Source organism: Lissotriton helveticus, chromosome 8 (genome assembly GCF_964261635.1).
Source record: "Lissotriton helveticus chromosome 8, aLisHel1.1, whole genome shotgun sequence".
Taxonomy (NCBI): domain Eukaryota; kingdom Metazoa; phylum Chordata; class Amphibia; order Caudata; family Salamandridae; genus Lissotriton; species Lissotriton helveticus.
Genome location: NC_136069.1, coordinates 139,114,981 through 139,142,395, shown reverse-complemented (window position 1 = coordinate 139,142,395; position 27,415 = coordinate 139,114,981). Strand labels below are relative to the sequence as shown.

Genomic DNA, 27,415 nt, shown 5'->3' with positions numbered 1-27,415 from the left:
TGTTCAACATTTACATCACCCCCCTGGTGTATCTAGCGGAGCAGTATGGGGCTAAGGTCATAGGGTATGCCGACGACACAGCTGTTGTTTACCTGGCCAGACAATCACTTAGACACCTCATCTGTTCAGCTGTGTTTGTCCTCAGTTTTTCGCTGGCTAACTTTGGCTCAGCTGAAATGCAATGAGGACAAATCCGAGGTGCTTTTTTATGGTTCTTTCCCCCCTAATTTTAGGAATTTGTTGTGGCCCTCGAACATTCCTAGCCCCAAGGTGATGGGTGGTCCTGCGAAAAATCTGGGCATTTGGTTAGGCGAGGACCTTCGATTTGAGGATCATATAAAGAAGCTTTCCGGGACTTGCTTTGCCACGTTGAAAATGTTGCGCAGATTCTTCCTATTGCTTCCTAGAGAAGCTAAAGAGACGGTCGCTCGCGCACTCATTCTAGCAAGGCTGGACTACGCAAACGCTTTGTTTAGCGGTATCCCGGCCTACCTGGTAAAACGTTTGCAGGTCATTCAGAATGCCGCGGTCCGTCTCATATTTAATGTCCCGAGATGGAAGAGTGTTCGTTCCCATCTGTGTAATCTCCACTGGCTACCAGTATCTCAACGCATTCTGTTTAAAGCCTTAGTGCTCTCGTTTAGAGCAACCCACGTTCAAGGACCTGCTTACCTGAAAAAGAGATTCACCTTTTATGCCCCCTCACGAGCTCTTAGATTATCCACCATGTTCAGAATGGCTCTTCCTCGCTTTAAGAGAACTAGACTTGGGGGCCAGTCTATAGCTATAGTGGCTGCTCGTGCCTGGAATGCCCTTCCTCTTGTCCTACGATCCACGCAAGGTGTGGCCCAGTTTAAGAAAAATCTTAAAACTCATCTGTTTAGGAGTGTGATTTAAGTTGATTCTTTTCTGTCTTCTTCTGCCTTTGCCCTATCGCGCCAGGATACTCCTAAGTAACAGAGCGCGCAACAAAATGGTTTATACATACATACATACATATTATCAAGCCCATTATCGCCACTTTAGCTGCAGTTTCCTGCTGATAAAGTGGCGATAATTTTATCGCCCAGGCTTGATAATATGGCCCAGAGTGCGTATTGTACAGCAGCTTCTCTGTAAAATCTATAATTACCTCTGAACAGTGACAACCAATAGGTTAAAACAGTCTGAGACAAACAGATCCACAACCTTATTACGCCACTTTTGAGTCACTTTTAACATGGGAAAATGTGACGCAAGGAGCTTGTAAATCTAAGTCTGACTTTTCAAGAAAAAATCTCAACTCCAGACTCTGCGACACAGTTTTAATGTTGTTTTCTCTCTCTTTCTCTCTCTCATTCTCTGTGACATCATTTCTCTTTCTCTCTTAAACTTGTAGACACTGCTGTCTGCTTGGACGTTTAGAAAAATTGTTGAAAATAAGTTGTGAATTCAACAGCCTGAAGTGTTTGGCCGCAAGGTTTATACAACGGTAAGCTCAGAGGCCTAGATCTACAAAGCCTTCATAGCAATGCATTAGAAATAAGTCGGCATAACAGGCGTCAGTAACGCAGTAGGCACTTCCATATAGACACCATTTGAACGTGGCACCATAACTGAAATGTACGAGGCACACTGCACACGTAAAACCGTAGAGTTACCAAGACTTGTAATGCTTCAGCTCATTTACTCACATCTACATAATTCTAAACTCTAATTTTCTTTTTTGTTTTGCAGATTACCAATCGGACATCTTTTGGAGTCTATTTCACAATTTTTTTATAATATTGTTTGTTGTTAAAGTTATTTTTCTAGTTGCTTCTAATATAGTTATAATTGAGTTTTGTTTACATGTATTGTTTTAATAAAAGTTAATTTAAAAAAACAACATAGTTCTTTTATTTTGTGGGGGGGTATGACGGTCCACAATAAAAATAATGTTGAAATACTATAGTAATACATTCAAGACTAGGATTGAAAACTACTGAGTTCTAACTACTGAGTTCTAAGTAACAGATATAATAAAAATAAAGGTGAAAAACTACTAAAATGGCGGTGGACGGAGTATGTAATCAACGTTTGACGCCTCAGCACTACCTTTCAAATAAATATAGAAAAATATGATTATTATTATATTACAAAAGTACAGCAGCGGATGACACACAGACATGACCCGGGAAAAGAAAGCGACAAATTTACTACCTGCAATAAATAAAGGTTTGCTTGTTGAATTTGAAGAAAAAGAAAAAAACATGGGCTTCGAAACGAGGCTGCGCATGCGTATAGAGCACAACTGCTACACAAAAAATAGGAAAGTTTTACATACTATCATAGAAATGAAGGGGCATATTATCAACAAAAGACGATACAATATCGCCGCTTTCATAGGCAGGAAACTGCCGATAAAGCGGCGATAATGGGCTTGATAATAGGCCCTTGTAAATTTCCAAAGCAGACCAGGTTAAAGTGTTAACCTGGTTCCAGATTTGCAAAATGTATTTCATTTGCCTTCATCGTTTATTACTGAATATGCCATTATAACCTCTTCTATTCAATCTCACTTGTCTTTTCTCTCCTCACCTGATTCGTTTTCTTCCTTCACCCCCACCACTCCACTGTATCCTTTATTTTCTACTCAACTACCTACAGCTGCTCTTGTTTATTCGATTTTGTTATCTAATATATCAGAACGTCCTAAATTCAATGTAAAGACTGCTTGGGAGACTGACCTTAATGTCTCCCTACCTGTTGCATTGTGGGACCGTTTATGGTCCAAACTTTTGAAATTATCTGTTTCTGCACGTATTACGCAATCTTTATTTTTTATATATCATAGAGTTGTTATTACCCCAGTTAGTATCCATAAGTTTTCTCAAGCTTCTTCACCATTATGTTGGTCGTGTTCCAAGGAACCTGGCACTCTTAAACACCAACTATACGATTGTTCCCCTGTTTTATCATTTTGGACTGAAGTATGGAATATCTGTATGCCAATGTTTTCTTGCTCTTCCCCATTATCCCTATTGAATGTTTTTCTAGGTTCCTTATCTGATGATATCGATATTGTATCCTCTTCTGCCAAGTTATTAGACTTCTTTATTGCTCTTGCATTTAAAGTTATTTTATCGTGTTGGAAGGATAATTCTAAGCTTTCTGTCTACACTTGGTGGAACTATATTTGTGATGAACACAGAATATCTATTGCGTCCTCCATCTCTGTCCCCTTAACAATTAAATCTGATCTACTGTGGCTTCCCTTCACCTCATACCTTTCTTCCAACTCTCCTCCCTTCTTGCGTGCTATTAGTCCCACGTAGTAAATTTTGCTCTTCTCTTTCTTTTTTCTCTTTCCTTTTATTCTTCTCTTTCTTTCTTTCTTTTCTATCCCTCTTTCCTTTTCATCTCTTTCACTACTCTTTTTCCCCTCCTTCTCATGCACTTCTTTATGATTAATTATGTCATTTCATACTAAATTCACATGTACTTTTTCCTAATTATTTATGACATGTCTTTGCATTACTTTTCAAATTATTAATAAAAATTTCCTAAACAAAAAAAAAATGGTGTTAACCAGGGCTGCTATGGGAATTCACAAGGGCATATTATCAAGCCCATTATCGCCGCTTTAGCAGCAGTTTCCTGCCGATAAAAGCGGCGATAATGTATCGCCTTTTGTTAATAATATGGCCATTGCTCTTTTTTTGACCAGTAAACTTAGGTGCATATTATCAAGGACCGGTGTTAAAATTATCTCCGTTTTATTGGCAGGAAACTGCCGATAAAACGGCAATAATGAGCTTAATAATACGGCCTTGTTATTTCCCATAGAAGCCCATGTTAACACCAGAACATGGGCTTCTATGGGACTTAACAATGACGTATTATCAAGCCCACCCAACATTAATAAAAAACGCAAGACAGTGCAGGTACCCGGAGCTGGAAGATCATTTTACATATTACTGCCCCAGAAAGGTGGCGTTCCCCGCGACGTGTACGGGGAGAGAGGGAGGGAGAGCTCAAAACATATATTTTTTTAAAAAGCCCCGAGGGGTGCCGCTCCCCGAGACTGCGGGGAGTAGGACTGTAACCCCCCGCATACTTCAAAATAAAAACAGAGGAGTGCCGTTCCCCAGTGCTCGGGGCACCTTACAAGCCCCCATTATGCAAAAAAATTGCCCCCGTAATTTGCCCCCCGTGACCTAATGAATAAAATGGACTTCTAGTTTTTTTTCACCTTTTCAACCGCATACAAGTACTGCACGAGTACCCCGCCATTTTTTATTTTTTTTTAAATAAAAATTGAGCATAAAGATCCATATACCACCCCCTGACCAAGACTATAGGGTCAGAATGTTTCTACCCTGCCCCCTTTCCTTATTTCTCAACTTTGTTTTACTGTTTTCTTGTGACTCGGCTCCCGCGACAAACAAGATGGCTGCCAACATTTCCTGGTTTGGAGTATTGACAACCAATCAGCATGCAGCTCCTGCTCGTAATTGTACGTATTTCCGTACGCCTACGCCAAGATTTTTCTTTTTTTTTTTAAATAAAAAAAGAGCCTAAACATCCATGTACGTCCCCCTGAGCAAGTGTAACGGGTCAGAATGTTTCTATCCTGCCCCCTTCCCTTATTTCTCAATTTTGTTTTACTGTTTTCTTGTGACTCGGTTCTACCGAGGCACAAGATGGCTAACAACACTTCCTGGTTTCGAGTGTTGACAGACAGTTCACAGCCAATCAGCATGCAGCTCGCGCTCGTAATTGAACGGATCTCCATCCGCGTGTAGAACTCTGTCTCTAGATATCGCTATGATTTTACTTGCAATTTTCTCAGAAACTACTGAACGGATGTACACCATTTAACAAAAAGCACATTCTGCGAACCAAACTCTACCTCTCTGCCAAATTTGGTGTTATTCTGTTCAGCCGTTCGGGATGTAGCCCTGGCTAAAGGTCCCTATGGAAAATTGCATGGGGAAAACACGTTTTGGCTCCCCCCTTTTTTCTCGGCCCCCACTTGACAAATCAACCCTAAACTTTCAGGGAAGGAGGGGAACCAAGCAGGCCATTTTCTTGGATTCATCCACCGACGCCAAGGTTATTCCAAATAGAATGTTGTGGATTTCCTATGGAAAGTAGGTCCTAACTATAACTACCTACTTACCTACCTATTTCAAAGGTTTTTTAACTGCAAATTTCTAACTATAACGTGCCTGAAACCTATGGTTTTTTCAGTGAATATATATATATATATCTATATATATATATATAGATATATATACATATATATATATATACATTTATCATTTTTAATAAAATGGGATGGGATGGGTGATTGGGACCACCTGCCAGAAATGTGGCGGTCCCACCACTGCAATTAGGATGCGCCTGCCATACTGGCGGGCGCATCCTGGCCTTTCAACATCGTGGTCATTGAGATCTGGGTTAAATCCATCATTCTTTTGCCGACTACACCACCCCAGTTTGGACCCAGTCATATGCAAATCTATCTGGACCCTGTGCCTCATGGGAACAGTCCAGACCGTACTGCCAAGCCAGGTCCTCCCTGGGCTGGAAACAAGCATCCTTGAGACTGGTTTCGGTGAAACCCCGAAATCAGTCCTAGGATGCTTGTTTCCTGTCCAGGGAGGACCTGGCCTGGCAGTTCGGGTTGGACTGTTCTCATTGGGTGCAATGTCAAGACTGATTTGCATATGGCTGGGTTCAAACTGGAATGTCTTGGTGAGCAAAAAAAATGGATTTAGGCCCACGTCTCTCTACAGGGGTGAATGTATGACATTGTTCTGCATTCTGTTCATCAATTGGTGTTTTTGCATATGTCACCCCGAGTGGGACAGATATAACCCGACATGGGTCCCGTGCTCTCCATGCCACTGGAGTCAAGCTATGCCAGATGAAGAGGAGTGAAACCCTGAAACCGGTCCTAGGATGCTATTTCCAGTCCAGGGAGGACCTGGCCCAACAGTTCAGGCTAGACTGTTCCCATTAGGCACAGGGTCAAGACTGATTTGCATATGACTGGGTCCCAACTGGGGTGGTGTAGTCGGGTTCAAACTGGAATGGCATGATGAGCAAAAAAACTATGGATTAGGCCCAGATTCTGTCCATCAATTTTTGTCTTTGAACTTATCTATGAAGGCGCAGATCCAAACTGTCACCGGCACCTGCTTTGGCATGCTAAAAATGTTTAAAAACTGTGTTCCCCTGCTGCCGGTCAAGTATAGGAGATAGTAGTCCAAGCCCTAATTGTATCTAGGCTGGATTACGTCAACATTTTGTATCTGGGTCTACCGGAGTGTTTACTTAATTGCCTGCAGTTGGTTCAGAACGCGACGGCCAGAGCAATTCTCATGGTGGGTGTTAGATCTGGGGGTCTCTAGTTGGCAATGGTTATTTTCTTTGTCCAAATAGGGACCCTTACTTCTAAGTCAGGATAAGGGGATTACACTCCTTAATAACCCCTGCTCATCCCCTTGGTAGCTTAGCATGAGCAGACAGGCTTATCTCAGAGGCAGTGTGTTAAGCATTTATGAATATACACAGTAATACAGTGAAAACACTACAGATGGACACAACACAGGTTTTATAAAAATAAGTATCCTTTATGTAGACTTAACACAAGACCACAAACGACAAAAATCCACAATACTACACTTAAGGTTACTTAGATGATGATTAAAGTCTCTTAGATCAAGTTGCTGTTAAATGCGACAAAGTTCTCAACAAAGTACCTTGATGCGTAACACAAAGTGAACAAAAGGCTCGCAAAAGGGGAGATGCGTCGGTTCCGTGACCCGGGGGAACGGTTGCGTCCTTCCTCAATGCTTGAGCAGAGTAGAGGACTCGTCGTGAGCCTTACCGGTGCAGAGGTGATGCGTAGATTCTCGGCCTGAGGGCCCGTTGTGGTGCGCAAGATGGCGCCTTGATGCAATGCGATGATCCAGTTGCGATGCGAGAAGATGGCGCCCGTGATGCGGCGATGCGATGGCGATGCGATGACGCCCTTGATGCGGCGATGTGATGACGATGCGATGATGCCATGGCAGCTTTGCGACGACTCTGTACTTTGGAGCCGTGGCAGGCCCTGCGACACGCTTCTCCGGTGATGCGGTGGCGACTCTCACAATGGCGTTATGCTTCTCCGGTGATGCGACAGCAGACAGCTTCGATGAACACTCGCTTCCAGGGAGATGCAACAAAGGCTCGCTTCTCCAGCTGCGGTGGCGACACGCTTCTCTTCGATGCGTCGCGCTTCCAGCTCCCAGCGGCACGCAAGTGACTGGAGTTAGAATTCTCAGCAAGGAAATTCAGGAGGGAGCTGGAGGTGAAGTCTTTTGTCCCTGAGACTTCAGCAGGAGGCAAGCACAGTTCAAGCCCTTGGAGAATGTTCTGTAGATGAAAGTCCTTAAAAAGTTCCTTCTCCTTTCCCTTGGCAGTGAAGCAACCACTGCAGGCCAACCCAGCAAACAGCACACTGGCAGAGGGGCAGTCCAAACTCCTGCAGCTTCCTTGGTTCTTCTCCTTGGCAGAAAGGTCTCTTGTTCCAGAAGTGATCTAATTTCTTCGGATCAGGGTCCCAATATTTATACCCCAAAATCCTTTGTTCTCTGAAGGCAGAGAGGGCTCTGCCTAGTCCAAACCAAGTCCTGAGCACTTTGTTTACATGACTCTCTTCTTCCTTTCACTGTGCAGGGCAGAGACATCAGCCGCCCCACAGGAGGTGGAGCCAGCACAGGGAAGGGAAGATACAGCTCTGGAGCACTCTGTTGACATGAATCCTTCTCTCCTTTCACGGTGCAGGGCAGAGACATCAGACAAGCCACAGGGGGTGGAGCCAGCATTGTAGAGGGAAGGCCCAGCCCTATTTAGGTCCCAGGTGCACTCCTCCCTCCCATCTGGATGTAAATCCCTCTATTCACCACTGGGCTGTCCCAGCCTGTCTCCTGGAATTCCCCAGCCCTGTCACTCACAAATACAGACAAGGAATACACAACCCAGCAGTGGCAGGTTCAAATGGTTAGGCAAGCAAATACCTGCTTTCTAAAAGGGGTATTTGCAAACACAGAATATTAAAATGAACTTTACTAAAAGAGGTATTTTATTATTCTGAGTTCAGGCATACTAAATTCGAATTTCTACCGAGTCAGTTAGGATTATAAGAATGTAATAATCTTAACTGCCCATTCTGGCCTATGAGAACAGGTAGCCTTCAATAGTGAAAAACGAAATTGGCTGTAATTCACTATTAGAACATGCTACACACATCAGAGCATGTCCTACTGTATACTTACAATGCACCCTGCCCTTGGGCCTATCATAGGGGTGTCTAATATGAAGCAAAGGGAAGGTTTAGGGACTGGTAAGTGGGTGCACTTGGCCAAGTCGACATGGCAGTGCTAGACTGCACACAGGCCTTGCAATGGCAGGCCTGAGACACATTTTTACAATCTGCTGCTGTGGGTGGCACAACCAGTGCTGCAAGCCCACCAGCAGCATTTGACTTACAAGCCCTGGGCACACATTGTGCAGTGTTCTAGGGGCTGACAGATAAATCAAATAACTCAATCATGGAATCCAATCAGTATATCAATTTAAAATGGGGAGCACTTGCACTGTGGCACTGATTAGCAGTGGCAGAGGGCCCAAAGCATCAATCCAGCAAAAACATATCAAAACAGAGGAGGCAATCCGTCAAAAATAGAAGGGAGACTCATGCCAATGATGCCAGGTCTAACAGTGGGGCTCAGAGCACATATGCCCATCCATTTGAAGGCCTTGCACTGGCTGCCGGTCCACAAGAGGATTCAGTTTAAAGCTCTGGTTCTGGCTTTCAAGGGCACTTCATGATACTGGAGCCGTATATCTTAGGAAGAGGATCCAGCACTATGAGCCGCAAAGAGCCGTGAGGTCCTCAGTGCAGTTTCTGACGTCCTTCCACAAGTTTGCCCGCTCCCGTGTGGGCAGTCGCTCCTTTCAAGTGCTGGCCGCCCGCGCATGGAATTATCTGCCATTGTCCCTCAGTCAGGTCCAGGATCTGCTTACTTTCAGGAAACAGCTAAAACATGGCTTTTCCAGCAATAGTTTTCTCGCTCTTTTGGGACTTTGGCTCTGGTGCCTGTCTTGTGGTCCTTCAGCGGGACACTCTGTGGAGTAGCCACGCAGTTTATAAGTACCTATGTACATTACAATATATTATCTGCAAATGTTTTCTAACTAACTATAACACTGAATTTGGTCAGTTATAACTGATTAGTCTGTTTATTTTTGAAAGTTAAAGACACTTTATTAGAAAGGTTGCCTAACTGACAATACCAAGGTTACACACAATATATATATTTTATTATGTATGAATTATTTTTTATATTATTATTATTTTTGCACACATGCACACTGAGGCCCACAGTTGTGGACTATAACCTGGGAAGTCCTCCTCACAAAGTACGATCGGGTGACCAACAGTAGTGTGGCAATTCCTGTTTTACCACAGAATTTTATACCTAGAGTCCTTTTATAATTTGACAAATCAGGTTAAATGAGACAATCTGTGGGGAAATTGAAATTGTTATTTAAGAAACGTTTCTCCTATGTATTTGCATTGTGCCAAGCTTCATCTGAGAGGCTCCATGCAATACGCCTTAGTAGTCATCTTCTTCCATTATGCTGCTCTATAGAATTATTACATGAACTCTTCTTGAATGAAGGGTGTCCCAACAAATAGCCGGGCAAGGCACCAGGATGCCATGATAGAAGACTCCAAAACAAATTCTGTAATGAGTAGAATCTTTAAGTAGCGTTCCTAGTAATCTAATACATGCATGTTTGATTTTCTGATAAATTAATCAGTACAAGTACCAGGTGCAACGATTTCAGAAATGACAACTTGAGAACGCTGCATTTAAATCAGAACTTTTACATTTCACTTTATTCCTACTCTTTATCCTTAGTCCCTTCTGACTAGCAAGAAATATTTTAACAATTGTATTTAATATTTTTCACGGCACTGTAGCCATTTGGGTGCAGTTGGGGCAGCAACTGATGGTTACGCCTTTTGGAAATTAACCATCCCTTATAACTAAGGGCCAATTTATATCTTGGGGATGGGTTACTTCATCACAATGGTGACGGATATCTTGTCCGCCGAAAAAATACATCACATTAGGGGGCGTGGCAAGCCACCAACCGGAATGGACGTGTGAAGTTGAAGCTCAGTCGGCATCCCGGCGAATCCCAGTCCATGGAGGCTTAGCAGCTGGCATCCCTACAGATAAGAGTGCTGACTAGCATCCCTATATATATTCTGCAAGGCTGTACTGATGGTTGCAGCATGGGAGAGCTGCAGTGGAGCTGTTGGGACCCCAATGGCGGAGATGGCCCGACTCTCGCGACCTAGTCAGACTACGCAACAGAGGTCCGCTGCATCAGTATGAGGCAGAGGAGAGAGAGCAGAACAGTTAGGGTGCTGGAGGTGGTGCCTGAGATGTGGCGGGGTTCCCTGCCTAGAATCCGTCCGTTGCGGATGCCTTCTGTGGAACGGAGTGCTGACTTGCGTGGGCCCGTACGCTGGCCTGCCATAGGCCTCGTGGTGGAGGGGTGCTTCTAGGGGGCGTGAGTGAATCAGTACCGGAGTCCTGCTGGAGAAAGAAGCAGTGGAACCTGTGATGCAGCAAAGGAGAGTGGAGGGTGACTACATGGAGTTACATCCCTTGGAGAGATAAGGGCGGCTTGTGCTATTCTCCCGGGGGTCTGGAGGTGACAGGGATTACAGAAGGGCCTAGGCCCCATGTGTAGGCCCTCCAGGATCGTCGGGCTACCCCACGTCTGCTCCCTTGCTTGCATCTTCCTCCCTCCCCGTTGTTGACCTTGCCTGCCTCGCTGGTGATCCTCCTGAGATAGCTCCCGGTCGAGTGGAGTAGTAATGCACCTGCTGGCCAGCATGATGTGCCTGGAGGGGTGAGGGGAGACCATAGGCCGTTGACCTCTCTCTACCACAGTATTGGAGAATCATCAACATATATTCACTGCTTCCACTATGGTTGGGGAGGGCCGTGGACCGGTGCTTGTGGGGAAACGCCCCATCCGCAGACCTACACAGCAGGGTCACCCAGGGAATCCTTTTGCCCACTGTTGGACAGAGCCAAGACAGGAAGTGATGGGCTGCTGGGGGCAGAGGTGGTGGCTGGCTTGAATTGGGGCTAGGCCGCACATGACCAAGGGAACAGTACAGCTTTAGCCCACGAACGCATGCAGTAGAGCATTGCATGCCGGGATCCTAAACAGCGCAGGTTGCCCTATGACGCAGTAAAATACAGAGTACAGCACAAAACCAAGACATGGCTGAGGATGTGGCATCGGGGGCGGGCGGAGACGGGCACAGATGTGCTCATAGCGGAGCTGCGATCTGGATTCAAAGCACTCAATGGGAGGTTTGATGCGCTATATAAGAGATTGGACAAAAAGGGGGAGTGCATTGACCGACATGAGCTAAGGCTGAATTCTGTTGAGGGTAATGTGTCAGATCATGAAGATGGAGAGGCCCAAACCGCGCAAAAGGCTGGACAAGCTTGAGATACAGATGAGAACGATTGCCATTAAGAAGGAAGACTGGGAAGCGAGGAGTAGGAGGCATAACCTATGCATTCTGGGAGTGCCAGAATCTATGAATACTGAGCGCATAGATCAATTTGTTGAACGGATACTGGTGGATCTTTTCGGTGAAGACTCCTTCACGACTACATTTGTGGTAGAGCGGGCCCACCGGTAGCAAGGACCGCGTCCTAATCCAGGTTACCCGCCTAGGCTGAAAATCACAGGAGTATTGAATTTCAGGAACAGTAACTCTGCCTTGAGCATAGCTAGGGAGAAGAACCCACTACAGTGACAAGGCTCCACCTTATCCATGTTTCCGGACTTTACCATCCTTGTCCAAGATGCCCAGTGTATGTACATGGGAGTGATGGCCAAGCTTCGGAACCTTGGCCTCCACTGTGGCATGCTTCATCTGGCTCGCCTGCAAGTAGATGTCAACAGTAAAACATGGGTTATTGAACATCTCACGGAAGTGCAATATTTTTGTAAACACTTCTCTGAGAAGCAGCAGGCCTCCCGCCGGCAGTCCCCTGAAGTTTGCAGACGGACGTCCACTCTGGTGCCAGCATGGACCTCTTCCAGTATGGTTGACCATTGGCCTGTGCATAGGCTCATGCCTCAGCCACCGGAGGAGTTAGCACTACAAGTATAATGCTAATCTTGTTTTTGTCTGAGATGTTTATGTATGGAATGAAGCTGTAGATACCTTGTTATAACCTTTCTACTATAGGATGTGCGAGTCGACGGGACATTACCAACCCCCAGTCATGTTAACTCAAGGGATAATTTGCAGCAATACTTGGCTATGAGAAGTTCTGAAGTTTGTGATGTTGATATACGAGGGATGTGCTAGGCAGTCAGCCGCCAAATATGGTAGGGATAAGAGGGGGTAGAGGGTAAAGGATTACAGGATTTTTTTGTATAGGACATTGTTTTTGAATTCTCTCAATGAGCAGCCAGTTCGACTCTCTTACAGCACAATGCAGCATATAATGTATCCATTGTATGGCAATGCAGGCTGATGTTTGAGCTCAAGCAGATGTCATGTCCTGGAACCTCAGGGGACTCATTAACCCCGTGCGCGCTGCGCATATTCCCCCGCGGTGCGGGCGAATTAATGAGTAGGCAGGGTTCGGACAGCCCACAGCCATCCTTCGCACACGCCCACCGTGACATCGATGGCCGGGGGCCGTCCGACGCACGCAAGGGGTTAATCCACGTAAATGCAGACAGGTGTTGAAGCATGTGGGAATGCACTCAATTGATATAGTATTTCTAAAGGACACATTTCACTCCCATGGGCCCATCCATATTTGCCTCCACTTGGGTATCCCATCAAATTTTTTCCAACTATAGCTCCTACTCTCGGGGGGTTTCCATACTAATACGCAAGTCTCTGCCCTTTAAGCATATATCCACAATCAAAAAAAATTATATATATATTTATATATAAATCACATTATATCCAATTGGATTCATATTTCTGCAGACAGGCTAGCCGTCATGGTTGTGACGGAGTAACCCATCCACGCAGATGTAAATCAGGCCCTTAAATGGTATGGACACTCAAACTATGTATGCAGGTAGGTGGTGTAGAAACAAGCGATATTAGGATAAATATTAGACACTATAAATTACAGATCACAAGGTTTGCCTCTTTAAGATTATGCAGCCGCGGCCCGTGGAGGGAGTTACGGTGGGGCAGGGAGGTGGGGAGGGGGAGGGGCAGGGTGGAGGGTGCTAAAAACCGGCATATAGATAATTGCAGGTAAGTAAACAATTTAATTAATAAAACGAATTTCGTAGCGCACACTGAATCGCATTAGCACCCTCCCCCTCCCCGCCTCCCTGACCCACCGTAACTCCCTCCACGGGCCGGGGCTGAGATTATGAATGCTGCAAAGTGAAATTCAGACGTCGTAAAATATACTAATGGGTATGTTATGAGATTTGGCGTAAGAAGTGTAATTACATGCTTTACAATTGGGTGCGCTATCAGCATCGCATTGCAGAAATGAAGTTCAGCTTCGGCGGAGGATCAGTTCAACAGTATCTGATTTGTTTCATTGGTCTATAGTTAGAAAGAAATCCAATCTTCTCAGAAATCAATGGATTTGGCAAGCTTATTGTCTTTAAAGGCCTTGATTTACTAAGGCTTTGCATTGACGCAAAGCCATGCAATGTGTTGCAAAGAAACGCAAAGTCTCAAGGGTATTTACTGGGTAGCACAAAATCAAGGGTTCTTTTTTCCATTGTAAAATCAACTTTGCTCTTTCGTGCGGCTTCGCATCAAAGGGGAGGGGATTACTGGTAGAGATCAGCACAAATATCCACAGGTTTTGACGCAAAGCCTAATCTACTAAATTAGTCAGACCTTGCTAGTACCGCCTTGAAGCATGTATTAGCAAGGGCAAATATATTTACTTCTAAAAAAAAAACATGAACTGCATGTGTGCTGCAGTGCACCACCCACATCCAGTATGTGGGACTCTGAGTTTTCTAGGCATAGCAACGAGTATTGGAAGGGTGTGCATTTAGCACATTACAAGAGTTTGAATCATGAGGCTGTCAAACGAGGAAACATTCAATTCTCTCTGGATTAAATTACATGAGATCAGTAGACATCTAATTGTGTAGGTACAATACACATAAAGGTACATATGCAAAGGACAAAGGAGATCTTTCAGAAGATCTGAGTGTCATCTGAATATTGGTGGAAGCCCATGCCTACTTTGTCCATCATAATTCTTAGTAACTTCCTATATAGATAGAACAACAGAGGTGGTCCATTCCTGCAACCTTAATATGGACATAATAGTTGCAGTGGCACTGAGAACAACTGAGAAGCAGTTGTACTTTTCATATTATCAAGGTACTAATGAATTTCTTTTCTCTGAATTATAACAAAATAAGTTTACTGATTGTACAGCACTTAGAAATGTTTACAGTAGAGATTTATTTAAACTCAATGGGTCTGATTCACAAAGGTAAAGCTAGACGAAAGTCTAGGTTTACGACTTTTGGTATTGACAAAGGGCATTTACTACTTCTAAATGTCATTTGTGAATACCGAAAGTCATAAAGTTAAACTTTTGGTATTCACAAAGGGGATTTACGAGTAGTAAATGCCCTTTGTCAATACCGAAAGTCGTAAAGTTAGACTTACGTCTAAGTTTACCTTTGTGAATCGGGCCAATATATTCTTTCAATGTTTAACATAGGCCATCATATTAGAATGATATTTTAAACATATGTGATTAGAAATATAAATGAGTAGATTTATTTTTGTAAAATATGAAGTTGAATCAGCTTAAGAGTATGAAGTCACATTTTCAATTCAATTCAAAAAGGCAACTTACACTTTTAAATAGGTTCACACTTGTTCTTAAAAGCTCTGTTTTACTGAGTTTTATAACTATAAAAAGGATTTACTGTAGTTACATTTTCAGTCATATTCTCCCAGAAAATGGCCTTTCTGCACAAACATTTGTATTATTCTCAGATGAGCCATCACACCTAGTCTTTGCACATCTGTGGACTTCCCGGACATTACCCCCGATAGTCCCTCCTCGTCTACATCTCTCCCCGAGGCCCATATTTTTGCGAACATTTTGGGCATCTTCTCGCCTTATTCACCTGTTCTTTAGCCTGCACCCACCAGTCCATTTCACCCACATCCAAAATGTCAAACCTTTGGGCTGTCCCATACAGTGTGCAGGAGTATAAACCCCTATGATTGCAACCTCTTAGCCAACTCATTGTGTAGAGCCTGGTCCTGGTATAACAAGCTCTGTGAAACATTTCAGTTGTATCAATCAAAATCCAGCCCTGATGGACACTCCCCCCTGATATCTGCATGCTGCAAGCCAATCATCATCTTCCGGTCTACCCAGATGTCTTTACATCTCTCTGCGGGTATGCTAATAGACTTCAGAAAGATAATTCTAATTTAATTTAATATATGTGTATTGTTTCATGTTTATATCATTACCCTGACAGCTATAAAGACAGAGTATTTATTATAGTAATAATTTCAAAGTGGATCAACTTATCCATGTGCCACAGGCCTACTACTCGTAACTGGTGTGATGTTCTTTGTTGTGGCCAACAGGGAGTCCGTGCTGCTATTTATGTCACTGCTTCAAGACAATGATGTTAAAGGTTGCCCTCTCAGACTCCACAGACACAGTCAGTGCCCACATTTGGGAGGTGAAAGGGATGAGTGGGCTTGAAAGCTTGTCCTTCACATCGAGCAACCTCTACATCTCACACCAGACGATCCGGCAAAGCGGGGAATTACAGCAGCATATTGAGACGCATTCTCCTGAACCCTGACCTTGACCAAAATAGGATTTCACTTCCCCTCCACCATTAGCATAGCGGCATTCCGGAGGAAACAACAAGGTCCCTTATTTTCTAGGGTAAAGAAGGAGAACCTCACAGAGAATATCCCGATAGGATACTTCTTATATATAGGACAGTTCCTTCACAGTAGACAGGGAGATATCTGTCTGCCAGGAGATGTGTTGATGGCCTTTCTGCTCGCTTTGCAGGGTTAAATGAACCATCCTGATTTACCCAAAAGGGCATGAAAACTTTTGAGCTGCCTTTCAGTATCATTTTCCATGAATCAAAGACGAGCCAGACTACATGCCCCTATGAAAACTAGACTGAGAGAGCCTGTTGTTAATGGCTATGCCTACTCTGGATGTGATATATACAATTATGAATTCAATAAATGTACACAGAAATAACCATTAAAGTATTTGTGAATTGGTAACCTCATGGCGTGTTACTCTATGAAAGGGTGGTTGGGGATATAAAGTTAAAATCATCTAAATCATCAAAATGTCTGACCAAAGTGAAACTGGGAAATCTTTCTGTAGCTCACCAAATTACATGACTTGTCCACAGCTAATAAGCTAAATAATTTGTAAGATTTCATGGGTGTTAAAGAAGCTATTGAATTATCTTGAAACATTTTCCTGTAATGTCGGAGACATATTCCTTTTTTTCGCACAGATTTCTGGCGAGCCTTAAACTATATTGGCTAAACATCTTGGAATAGCAATATTTAATTTAGTGCCTCAATCAATTCTATTTAAAGCTAATCAGAAATATACCATCAAGTGTGGGAGACCACTATCAATTGTAACAGACGCAATTTAAATACTGATATGGATAAAACTGTTAAGAACATGTTCTAATTTATGTAAAATGTGCTTGACAGATATAGTTGAAGTGCCTTGAACTTTTGGGGGGAATAGTCTCTTTAATTAGGTTGCAGCACCCAATCATAGATACAGATAAGTAAATCACTTTGTAAGAGCACCATTTGTTTTGTTTAACTAGTACTTTCATAATTATTCTTAATTCCATAACCAACCTGATATTGTGTTCTCTGTAGTTTTGCCTTTGTGTCTGAGGGAAGTGGTATATTTGCATTTACTATAGCAAATAGTTTAGATCTTAGAATGGTTTAGTTTATAATCCAAACATTTTCCAGTTCTGCAAGAAGCATTTTCTGTTGACTCAACGGTCTGTAGATTTTCATTCCAGTCACAACACCACCTACATAGATCAATATTTTGAATTCTCCACCAATGGAATGGCAGGGTGCACAGACATAATATCGACTCCAAAATATCGTCTGGACAGAATATCGAGTTTTAAATATCGTTTGGAGAAAATATCGACTAGACAGAATATCGACAGCCAAAATATCGTTTTTAAGGTAAGTGAAGTAATATCGACTGTAAATAATATAGACAGTGAAAATATCCAAGTATATAATCTAGATAGTAAAAAATATAGTTTTTTAAATAATATTTAATTATTTATAGTGTGTTTATGTTATAATATGTGTGAAAAGTGTCAATTTATTTTTTTATTTTTTTAATTAATTATTTTTTTAATTATTGTGTAATTTAATTCTGTAGCGGGTTGTGGGTTTATAGGGGAATAGGGTGGGAAGTAATTTAATTATAATTAATTAAATATGTAAATTTATTAATTGGTAGTAATAATTAATTAATTGGTAATTAAATAATATATGTTAATTATTTAAAATTTAATTGGTAATTAATTTTATTTAATTGATTAATTGCTAATTATGTCAATTAAAATAATTTATTTTCTCTAGCGGGTTGTGGGTTTATAGGGGAATAGGGTGGGAAGTAATTTAATTATAATTAATTAAATATGTAAATTTATTAATTGGTAGTAATAATTAATTAATTGGTAATTAAATAATATATGTTAATTATTTAAAATTTAATTGGTAATTAATTTTATTTAATTGATTAATTGCTAATTATGTCAATTAAAATAATGTATTTTCTCTAGCGGGTTGTGGGTTTATAGGGGAATAGGGTGGGAAGTAATTTAATTATAATTAATTAAATATGTTAATTTAATAATTGGTAGTAATATTTAATTAATTGTTAATTAAAAAATGTTTGTTAATTAATTAAAATGTAATTGGTAATTAATTTTATTTAATTGATTAATTGCTAATTATGTTAAATGAAAGGGGTATTTTTAGGGTTCAGGGTCAGTTTTTAGTTTTTGGGTAAAGGGGTATTTTTAGGGTTCAGGGTCAGTTTTCAGTTTTTGGGTAAAGGGGTATTTTTAGGGTTCAGGGTCAGTTTTTAGTTTTTGGGTAAAGGGGTATTTTTAGGGTTCAGGGTCAGTTTTCAGTTTTTGGGTAAAGGGGTATTTTTAGGGTTCAGGGTCAGTTTTCAGTTTTTGGGTAAAGGGGTATTTTTAGGGTTCAGGGTCAGTTTTCAGTTTTTGGGTAAAGGGGTATTTTTAGGGTTCAGGGTCAGTTTTCAGTTTTTGGGTAAAGGGGTATTTTTAGGGTTCAGGGTCAGTTTTCAGTTTTTGGGTCAAGGGGTATTTTTAGGGTTCAGGGTCAGTTTTCAGTTTTTGGGTAAAGGGGTATTTTTAGGGTTCAGGGTCAGTTTTCAGTTTTTGGGTAAAGGGTTATTTTTAGGGTTCAGGGTCAGTTTTTAGTTTTTGGGTAAAGGGGTATTTTTAGGGTTCAGGGTCAGTTTTGGGTTTTTGGGGTACATATACAATATTGCCTATTATTTAATTAAATGTTGTTACTATATATATATGTTTTAAGAAATATGATTAAAAATATATATATTTTTTTACTTTCATTAAATATTTAATTATTAAAAGTTATTTTAAGTATTGTTAATTATATTTTAGTAATTATTTTTTTATATTAATGTAATTAAACATTGTTTTTAGTAAAGTCGATATTTTTTACAACGATATTTTTGTAAACGATATTTTGTAGTCGATATTTTTGTACTTACCTGTTTGTACATACAAACTCGATATTTTTGTAGTAGATATTTTCACCTCGATATTTTGGGTACTCGATATTGTGGTAGTCGATATTCTTTCAGTGATCCGAATGGCAGTATTGTAGGTCCAATTTTAGTTTAGCCTTCATTTTCTTTAAATATAAAGCTTTGCTTAGAGGAGAGAGTGGGCACACTTGTCATGTTCCTCTATAACAAAGGAACATAGAAGAATCATGATTATTGACCCATACAAATACACCTGTGCTGCGTAAAGTGCATGAATCCATAAAATAAATATTGGTCAGTGCTGGGAAAAGGGATACTAGAAAGTACAAAAAGCTCAGTCAAATACTTTTTCAGTATCTAGAACTAGTACAGACATCCTTTTCATTTCAGGTTCTGATATTCTACTAGCTCAATATACGGTCGTTAAATCTGGTGTGTTTACAGGTGCTCCGGCTTGTAACAAAGCTATGCCACTGGTCAGTTACAATTTAAAGTGTCAATAGGTGAGACAGGTATTTAACATAGATTTTAATATCAGCACCTTCACAGAGACTGTCTCTGGGCTACTGACATTTCAAAGTGGCTTCGGAAATATCAGTAGATGGTCTCCGTCTAGATTACATTTTTGAATATCTAGACAACTTGAAAAGCACGATATGAACTAAAGAGAGGAGGAAACTTGAAAATAGTCCTAATTGGATGGGGGAGGGGGAATTGTGCAATGCTGTTGTCATAGCAAAGACATGTTAAAAACTTGGGAGTGAATTGGCCATAATTTGAAGGCTAATACATCAACTTCAGGAAAATGGACATATTTTTGAATTTGAGATCAGACATGATTAGTGGATAGGCCTTGGAAAAGTTGGCTGTGAAGAATATGTTGTTGGTATACCGGATGAATTAATGTGGAAGAACAGTCTCAAATTATTCTGTGATGTGGCTGATGGATATATTACCACCTATTCAACATGGACTACGAGTTGGATAATACATGTTGTTGCATATAAGAAAATATTGAGATCACTCCCAAGTGTTGTTTCAGTCTGTTTTGTACATCACTCTAGACTGTAAGTAGGGTTTTAGGGAGTATAGCGCAGGGCTCTAACCAGGTTTACCCACAACTTATATAAAGTTATGTGTTTTGATTCCTTTCTGGAGGTTCAATTTTTAGATGGACTCAGGACTATGTTAAAATCATAAATTATCATAACAGATCTTGCATTCTAAGTGAGCTTGATCAGTAAATCATTTAATATAGAATATTCTTGGATCATCTGTATTTGTCCCATGAACCCAAGCAACTATTAGATTTTCGTGAGTTATATTTATTACTTCTGGACAATGGGTTGTGCACCGCTCCTTCGTGTTTGTATGCGTTTTTAGACCGTGCTCTGGGGTATCACCTCCCTCCTGAGGTGTATCTGATAGCTCCACTGGTTGCGCGCTTGTTACCTCACAAGCGTGTCACCCTAGGCACTGGCTTCATGTGCTGGATGCCAGCTCTAATAAATGATAAAGTTCATCCAATGGGTTAGTTGATCAAAATTCTTTAATTCTCAAATCCATATGTTGATACACGTTTTCATTCTTATTTGATCAAATTAGGCGTACATATCAGTCTTTCCAATGCATTTCGGTGCAATCAGCACCTTCATCAGGGAACACCTGAAAATTAAACAAATGATACACTTTGTAACTCTTAAAGTTCATTCTATCTCACTAAGTAACTGCTGTTTGTTAGTCCACATTAAATACACTCTGTTAACATCTCTAAACATACTGTTTTAGAAAATCACAATATGCGTTCAGTGCGTTACCCGCTACATGTTGTCCGTACTGGTTTTAACTGCCGGTAAATTTGTGATGTTGCTAGCTACTTCTCTGAGCATTTATCTTACCATTACGCGCTTGCTACAGCCCTTGCGAGCGTTCTATCGTTGCAAAATGCGGTCGTTTAGCCAGGAGATAGCAACACATGTAAGCAGTAGATCCACCTTACATTTACAATTATGACTTGTCCAAATAAATTATACAGAGGGTTTTAGACTTCCTTGACAGTAAATAAAAGTCTGTAATTTAGTTTTCAGTTGTACTTGTTCATTTAGATAAACCTGTGTATCGCCTTTTTGAGAGTTTTTAAAAATGGTTAGAATTGTTATCCCCTTTCCAGCCAGACCTAGTTTACCATTTCCCCATTGTATTTTATAGGCAAGATCCCAATTCAGCCCAGGAATGATTTTTTACCCTTCCAAAGAGCTCTAAATAGAGAAAAACATGTACTTAGCAAAAGCACCAGTACAATCTACTGCTATAAAATATACTACAATAATCAAAGTGAGTTGCGTTGGGCTGTTTATCCAAAGCATTTTAAGAACAGAAAGAGAGAATGAGCTAGAAAAGTGATAAACCACACCAGCATTTTGACGGCATCTGGTTTGATGAAATGCTCCCAATCAATATGCTTAAGGATTTTATACAGTGCCTATATTACACATTGAATTACATCAACCCCTAAAATGTAAAATTATATTATGGCCTGTTTTAAAGTCTTCAACCCTAGCCAATGTATGATCATTCAACCATGTTAGTAAAGGGAAAATAATAACGACAAAAGTAGTTGCTCTCAAACAGCAAAAAAGAATATTTGCTCTGTGTTAGCTTCTGTAATTTTGGAGGACCTGAAAAAGAGACTGAAAGAAAGTTCTCAGCTTATCCTTACTTGATGATCTTTACTATCTACTGGTCGTGAACAAATAAAGTCCAATTTTCCTCCTATCATAGAAGCATCCTCCAAGGTGACTAAATAGAGCACTTAGTATTTCTGCAATGAATGGAACATGATTTTGTGCAAGAATCTGGAAATGAGGTAAAAAGAAGCATTTGAATTTGGCATGGAAATCAACCAATGCCTCTTGTGAAAGCTTACTGGTTACCCATAGACAGCTGCATTGCCATACAAGCTTTAATGGCATGTGAGGACTGAAATGTAGCTTGTTTTTAGAGGAGAGGACACAGTATTGAAAAACATGTCTCTTCTCGCTTGTACTTTTCAAACACTTTGTTAGGTGATGGTACAAATATTGAATTGTTTGTAATTAGTAATCAGCAGCTTAATCCTGGATATCTGTATGTAGCGAAGATGCAGCATCTAAGACATGTCTAATTTACAAAGTTCATTGATTGTTTTGCTGTTGTGGCCACAACATGCTTTCTATTTGTGACTGCTTTAATGCGGTTTCCATGCACATTTCTCCAGTTCCTCACTAGTAATGGAGGCAACATTGATCGTACCATGTGCAAGGCAGTAGTATTGGGACATTGTTATGCTGTGACCCCCTTAATAATTCGAAAAGAAAACAGATGGTGCTTGCTCTAAACAGTGTGATGGAGGTGAAAGTTCTGGCTGGAAAGCATTACTGTGTTTTAAGTTAGGAGGACGTATGTCTAGAGAGAAATGTAATGATGATTCAACAAACTCCTCTGAGTGCTTAATAACGGGTCTGTAGTTCCTGCAAGGGTGTGGAGAATATACAACATCCTCACTTCAGGAGCAGTGTCAAAACTCATTACTTACACTGGCTTGCCAACAAATCAGTACAGAGCTTTAGACTGAAGCACTTCTTGTATCTATGTTTTCCTTCTTCTCTTATTTATTCTTCTTCTTCTGATGTTTTTTTGGCCAAGGAATTTCCCAAAAGCAAGAGGCTCAGCCTAGCATACTCCTGCCACACTGTCAGGTACCATGACGACGGAGGGAGGCAGGTTCAACCTCTGTTGTGAGAGATTTGGTCAAAGGTCATTGTTAGATTTGACTATAATAGCCTGATAAATACTCAGGGCCTCATTTATGAAAAGTGACGCATCGCTGCGAGAAAACAGCGATGCGTTACTTTTCATTGCGCCCTCCTTGCGACACCAATGATGCGTCATATTTATAGTATGATGCATCATGTCGCAAGGAGTTCCAGATGCTTCAGTATTTCTGCCGTATCTGTAGGCGCAAAAATGACGCATTGCTGGAGTGTGTCACAAAAGTGACGCAACTCTAGCAATGTGTCATTCATTACACATGTATTTACAACAAGGGGTGGTGAGGGACAGAGTCTCTGAATTAAGCAGAATACTCTCACCCAGTCAAAAGATCAGGGCTAGATCCAACACCGTTTTTTAGCTCATTGCACCATCCCAGTTTCAGAACCTGGCTGTATGCAAATTAGTCTGTTCCTGTCCCAGTGCATGATGGGAACAGGGCAAACCAAACTACAAAAGCCAATTCTTACACTGGGAAGGAAACAAGCTTCCGGGGACCGGTTTCTGGCATTACAGCCGTCTTCGGCCCGGCTTGCTTGAATCCTGATGGTGCAATGAGCAAGGGACTCATGTCTGAGTATACCCTTCCACGCTTAGGGTGGACAAAAATATTTACAACAAGGGGTGGTGAGGGACAGAGTCTCTGAATTAAGCAGAATACTCTCACCCAGTCAAAAGATCAGGGCTAGATCCAACACCGTTTTTTAGCTCATTGCACCATCCCAGTTTCAGAACCTGGCTGTATGCAAATTAGTCTGTTCCTGTCCCAGTGCATGATGGGAACAGGGCAAACCAAATTACAAAAGCCAATTCTTACACTGGGAAGGAAACAAGCTTCCGGGGACCGGTTTCTGGCATTACAGCCGTCTTCGGCCCGGCTTGCTTGAATCCTGATGGTGCAATGAGCAAGGGACTCATGTCTGAGTATACCCTTCCACGCTTAGGGTGGACAAAAATATTTACAACAAGGGGTGGTGAGGGACAGAGTCTCTGAATTAAGCAGAATACTCTCACCCAGTCAAAAGATCAGGGCTAGATCCAACACCGTTTTTTAGGTCATTGCACCATCCCAGTTTCAGAACCTGGCTGTATGCAAATTAGTCTGTTCCTGTCCCAGTGCATGATGGGAACAGGGCAAACCAAACTACAAAAGCCAATTCTTACACTGGGAAGGAAACAAGCTTCCGGGGACCGGTTTCTGGCATTACAGCCGTCTTCGGCCCGGCTTGCTTGAATCCTGATGGTGCAATGAGCAAGGGACTCATGTCTGAGTATACCCTTCCACGCTTAGGGTGGACAAAAATATTTACAACAAGGGGTGGTGAGGGACAGAGTCTCTGAATTAAGCAGAATACTCTCACCCAGTCAAAAGATCAGGGCTAGATCCAACACCGTTTTTTAGCTCATTGCACCATCCCAGTTTCAGAACCTGGCTGTATGCAAATTAGTCTGTTCCTGTCCCAGTGCATGATGGGAACAGGGCAAACCAAACTACAAAAACCAATTCTTACACTGGGAAGGAAACAAGCTTCCAGGGACCGGTTTCTGGCATTACAGCCGTCTTCGGCCCGGCTTGCTTGAATCCTGATGGTGCAATGAGCAAGGGACTCATGTCTGAGTATACCCTTCCACGCTTAGGGTGGACAAAAATATTTACAACAAGGGGTGGTGAGGAACAGAGTCTCTGAATTAGGCAGAATACTCTCACCCAGTCAAAAGATCAGGGCTAGATCCAACACCGTTTTTTAGCTCATTGCACCATCCAAGCTTCAGAACCTGGCTGTATGCAAATTAGTCTGTTCCTGTCCCAGTGCATGATGGGAACAGGGCAAACCAAACTACAAAAGCCAATTCTTACACTGGGAAGGAAACAAGCTTCCGGGGACCGGTTTCTGGCATTACAGCCGTCTTCGGCCCGGCTTGCTTGAATCCTGATGGTGCAATGAGCAAGGGACTCATGTCTGAGTATACCCTTCCACGCTTAGGGTGGACAAAAATATTTACAACAAGGGGTGGTGAGGGACAGAGTCTCTGAATTAAGCAGAATACTCTCACCCAGTCAAAAGATCAGGGCTAGATCCAACACCGTTTTTTAGCTCATTGCACCATCCCAATTTCAGAACCTGGCTGTATGCAAATTAGTCTGTTCCTGTCCCAGTGCATGATGGGAACAGGGCAAACCAAACTACAAAAGCCAATTCTTACACTGGGAAGGAAACAAGCTTCCGGGGACCGGTTTCTGGCATTACAGCCGTCTTCGGCCCGGCTTGCTTGAATCCTGATGGTGCAATGAGCAAGGGACTCATGTCTGAGTATACCCTTCCACGCTTAGGGTGGACAAAAATATTTACAACAAGGGGTGGTGAGGGACAGAGTCTCTGAATTAAGCAGAATACTCTCACCCAGTCAAAAGATCAGGGCTAGATCCAGCACCATCAGGATTCAAGCAAGCCGGGCCGAAGACGGCTGTAATGCCAGAAACCGGTCCCCGGAAGCTTGTTTCCTTTCCAGTAAAGAATTGGCTTGGTAGTTTGGTCTGCCCTGTTCCCATGATGCACTGGGCCAGGGTCAGACTAATTTGCAAGTAGCCAGGTTCTGAACTGGGATGGTGCAGTGAGCTAAAAAACGGTGATGGATCAAGCCCTGATCTTTTGACTGGGTAGGAGTGTTCTGCTTAATTCAGATACTCTGTCCATCACCACCCCCTTTTGAATCGTTTTGGCCACCACAAGTGTGGAAGGGTATGCTCAGATGTGAGTCCCTTGCTCACTGCACCATCAGGATTCAAGCAAGCCGGGCCGAAGACGGCTGTAATGCCAGAAACCGGTCCCCGGAAGCTTGTTTCCTTTCCAGTAAAGAATTGGCTTGGTAGTTTGGTCTGCCCTGTTCCCATGATGCACTGGGCCAGGGTCAGACTAATTTGCAAGTAGCCAGGTTCTGAACTGGGATGGTGCAGTGAGCTAAAAAACGGTGATGGATCAAGCCCTGATCTTTTGACTGGGTAGGAGTGTTCTGCTTAATTCAGATACTCTGTCCATCACCACCCCCTTTTGAATCGTTTTGGCCACCACAAGTGTGGAAGGGTATGCTCAGATGTGAGTCCCTTGCTCACTGCACCATCAGGATTCAAGCAAGCCGGGCCGAAGACGGCTGTAATGCCAGAAACCAGTCCCTGGAAGCTTGTTTCCTTTCCAGTAAAGAATTGGCTTGGTAGTTTGGTCTGCCCTGTTCCCATGATGCACTGGGCCAGGGTCAGACTAATTTGCAAGTAGCCAGGTTCTGAACTGGGATGGTGCAGTGAGCTAAAAAACGGTGATGGATCAAGCCCTGATCTTTTGACTGGGTAGGAGTGTTCTGCTTAATTCAGATACTCTGTCCATCACCACCCCCTTTTGAATCGTTTTGGCCACCACAAGTGTGGAAGGGTATGCTCAGATGTGAGTCCCTTGCTCACTGCACCATCAGGATTCAAGCAAGCCAGGCCGAAGACGGCTGTAATGCCAGAAACCGGTCCCCGGAAGCTTGTTTCCTTTCCAGTAAAGAATTGGCTTGGTAGTTTGGTCTGCCCTGTTCCCATGATGCACTGGGCCAGGGTCAGACTAATTTGCAAGTAGCCAGGTTCTGAACTGGGATGGTGCAGTGAGCTAAAAAACGGTGATGGATCAAGCCCTGATCTTTTGACTGGGTAGGAGTGTTCTGCTTAATTCAGATACTCTGTCCATCACCACCCCCTTTTGAATCGTTTTGGCCACCACAAGTGTGGAAGGGTATGCTCAGATGTGAGTCCCTTGCTCACTGCACCATCAGGATTCAAGCAAGCCGGGCCGAAGGCGGCTGTAATGCCAGAAACCGGTCCCCGGAAGCTTGTTTCCTTTCCAGTAAAGAATTGGCTTGGTAGTTTGGTCTGCCCTGTTCCCATGATGCACTGGGCCAGGGTCAGACTAATTTGCAAGTAGCCAGGTTCTGAACTGGGATGGTGCAGTGAGCTAAAAAACGGTGATGGATCAAGCCCTGATCTTTTGACTGGGTAGGAGTGTTCTGCTTAATTCAGATACTCTGTCCATCACCACCCCCTTTTGAATCGTTTTGGCCACCACAAGTGTGGAAGGGTATGCTCAGATGTGAGTCCCTTGCTCACTGCACCATCAGGATTCAAGCAAGCCGGGCCGAAGACGGCTGTAATGCCAGAAACCGGTCCCCGGAAGCTTGTTTCCTTTCCAGTAAAGAATTGGCTTGGTAGTTTGGTCTGCCCTGTTCCCATGATGCACTGGGCCAGGGTCAGACTAATTTGCAAGTAGCCAGGTTCTGAACTGGGATGGTGCAGTGAGCTAAAAAACTGTGATGGATCAAGCCCTGATCTTTTGACTGGGTAGGAGTGTTCTGCTTAATTCAGATACTCTGTCCATCACCACCCCCTTTTGAATCGTTTTGGCCACCACAAGTGTGGAAGGGTATGCTCAGATGTGAGTCCCTTGCTCACTGCACCATCAGGATTCAAGCAAGCCGGGCCGAAGACGGCTGTAATGCCAGAAACCGGTCCCCGGAAGCTTGTTTCCTTTCCAGTAAAGAATTGGCTTGGTAGTTTGGTCTGCCCTGTTCCCATGATGCACTGGGCCAGGGTCAGACTAATTTGCAAGTAGCCAGGTTCTGAACTGGGATGGTGCAGTGAGCTAAAAAACTGTGATGGATCAAGC

The 27,415-nt window shown here is 42.5% G+C and overlaps 1 long non-coding RNA gene across 3 annotated transcripts in view; it reads right to left on the bottom strand.

Moving 5' to 3' along the window:
• The window catches only part of LOC144772429 (uncharacterized), a 1,363,881-nt gene that overhangs the window by 349,647 nt on the left and 986,819 nt on the right, over positions 1-27,415 (bottom strand). The window contains exon 6 of one of the 3 annotated variants that reach the window (XR_013599740.1): positions 20,454-20,576. The exons of the other annotated variants lie outside the window; for them this stretch is intronic. This is a non-coding gene — a long non-coding RNA (uncharacterized LOC144772429). Of the gene's footprint in view, positions 1-20,453; positions 20,577-27,415 lie in introns of those variants that run through there. 3 annotated transcript variants of the gene reach the window in all.